This window comes from Chiloscyllium plagiosum, chromosome 17 (genome assembly GCF_004010195.1).
Source record: "Chiloscyllium plagiosum isolate BGI_BamShark_2017 chromosome 17, ASM401019v2, whole genome shotgun sequence".
In the NCBI taxonomy this organism is placed as follows: Eukaryota; Metazoa; Chordata; class Chondrichthyes; order Orectolobiformes; family Hemiscylliidae; genus Chiloscyllium; species Chiloscyllium plagiosum.
This window is the reverse complement of record NC_057726.1, coordinates 38,885,618-38,887,753: the sequence shown is the minus strand read 5'-3', so window position 1 is coordinate 38,887,753 and position 2,136 is coordinate 38,885,618.

The following is a 2,136-nucleotide window of genomic DNA, read 5'->3' as shown; positions in this document are numbered from 1 at the left end:
CATTTAATTTATTTTCGAATAATTTTTTGTTCTCAGAATGTGGTAGTTAACCTTCTCTTTCAAATCCTGCAATGTCTCCTTGATGCTGTGAAATAGGAATTTCTAGGATATTGCCCCCAGTGACAATGAGAAATGGTGATATTCAAAATCAGGAGGACATGTGACTTTGAGGTCAACTTGGAAATAATGGTGTTCAAACACAATTCCCTCGTTAGGTCCACATCCCCCACCAATTCACTCTCCACACCCGGCACCTTCCCTTGCTACTGCAAGAGATATAAAACCTGCATCACATCTCCTCCCTCACCTCTGTCCAAGGCCCCAGAGGATCTTTTCACGTCCAGCAGAGATATTTATGCACATCCACGCACCTCATCTACTATGCCTGTTGCTCTCAATGTGGTATCCTCTACATCGGGGAGACAGAATGGCAACCTGTGGAGCGTTTCAGGAAATACGTTTGGGAAACATGTGCCCAACAATCCCACCGTTCTGTGGCTGACCACTTCAACTCCCCCTCCCATTTCACCAAGGACGTACAACTCCTGAGCCGCCTCCTCCAGCACTAAATCCAAGCCACCTGACAACTGGAGGAAGAATGCCTCATCTTCGACCTTGGGACCCTTCAACCACACGGCATCAACATCGACTTCACTAATTTCCAAATCTCCCCTCCCCCTACCTCATCCCAGATCCAACCCTCCAATCTGGAACTGCCCTCTTGACTGCCCAAAACGTCAATTCTCCTGCTCCTGATATGCTGCCTGACATGCTGTGCTTTTCCAGCAACACAATTTTCGACTTCAAAGACAATTGCTAATCAGAACATAAAAAATGGGGATATGCCTTTTGATTCTTCTTTTGATAGAGGCAAAAAAAAACTGTAAATGCTGGAATCCAAGGCAGACAAGCAGGAGGCTGGAAGAATGCAGCAAGCCAGGCAACTAGGACTGAAGAAGGGTTACATCCAAAACGTTAACATCTCCACCTTTTGATGCTACCTGGCTTGCTGTGTTCTTCCTGCCTCCTGCTTGTCTACCTTTTGACTCTTCTTGCCTGTTTTGCCATTCTTAAAGTTCATGGCTCATCTTCATGTCTGACTGCACTGTTCCACACTATCCTGATATCCCTTAATTCCCTCAGTATCAAAAATAAACTTTTCTTCAATTCACTGAATTAGTGAGGAAAGAGATCAATTTCAGATTGGTACAGTTGAGAACAGAAGCGAGTCAAACAGTCAGGGCAGGCAGGGACAAGGTAGGACTAATAAATTAAACTGCATTTATTTCAATGCAAGGGGCCTAACAGGGAAGGCAGATGAACTCTGGGCATGGTTAGGAACATGGGACTGGGATATCATTGCAATCACAGAAACATGGCTCAGGGATGGGCAGGACTAGCAGCTTAATGTTCTGGGATACAAATGCTACAGAAAGGATAGAAATGGAGGCAAGAGAGGAGGGGGAGTGGCATTTTTGATAAGAAATAGCATTACAGCTGTGCCGAGGGAGGATATTCCCGGAAATACATCCAGGGAAGTTATTTGGGTGGAACTGAGAAATAAGAAAGGGATGATCACCTTATTGGGATTGTATTATAGACCCCCTAATAGTCAGAGGGAAATTGAGAAACAAACTTGTAAGGAGATCTCAGTTATCTGTAAGAATAATAGGGTGGGTATGGTAGGGGATTTTAACTTTCCAAATATTGACTGGGACTGCCATAGTGTTAAGGGTTTAGATGGAGAGGAATTTGTTAAATGTATACAAGAAACTTTTCTGATTCAGTATGTGGATGTACCTACGAGAGAAGGTGCAAAACATGACCTACTCTTGGGAAATAAGGCAGGGCAGGTGACTGAGGTGTAAGTGGTAGAGCACATTGGGGCCAGTGACCATAATTTTATTAGATTTAAAATAATGATGGAAAAGGATAGACCAGATCTAAAAATTGAAGTTCTAAATTAGAGAAAGGCCATTTTTGATGGTATTAGGCAAGAACTTTCAAAAGCTGATTGGGCACAGATGTTTGCAGGTAAAGGGACGGCTGGAAAATGGAAAGCCTTCAGAAATGAGATATCGAGAATCCAGAGAAAGTATATTCCTGTTAGGGTGAAAGGAAAGGCTGGTAGGTATA